The sequence below is a fragment of the Cicer arietinum genome, chromosome 7 (assembly GCF_000331145.2).
Source record: "Cicer arietinum cultivar CDC Frontier isolate Library 1 chromosome 7, Cicar.CDCFrontier_v2.0, whole genome shotgun sequence".
NCBI classification, from domain to species: domain Eukaryota; kingdom Viridiplantae; phylum Streptophyta; class Magnoliopsida; order Fabales; family Fabaceae; genus Cicer; species Cicer arietinum.
Window position 1 is genome coordinate 60,479,870 of NC_021166.2, and position 367 is coordinate 60,480,236.

A 367-nucleotide genomic window follows, 5' to 3' on the forward strand; every position below is an offset into this window, starting at 1 on the left:
TGAAGCGTTTTTTCCAGACACCAGGAGGCATGTTTTATGCTGATCTATTTGCACCTCACCAGTATACTGGCGATCATAACGGAACAAGAGCGGATGATCTGAACGAGAATCCTTGAACTACTAAACTGAGAGAAGTTTTCTTTCCTTTTTTTCTTTTTGTTGTTTGTCCTATTTCTTTCTGTTTTTTTTTTTTGTTTTCTTTGTTTAATGTCAGTGTATGTTGGACCTTCTTTTCTTCATGTTTTTTTTTTCCTTTCACTAAATGTGTACGATGATGAAACAGTCGTACTGACTTGCACTTAATCTTAAAATTTATGTTTGTGATTTTGCAAGTTAAATTTCATTTCTTAGATTATGTTATTGCTCA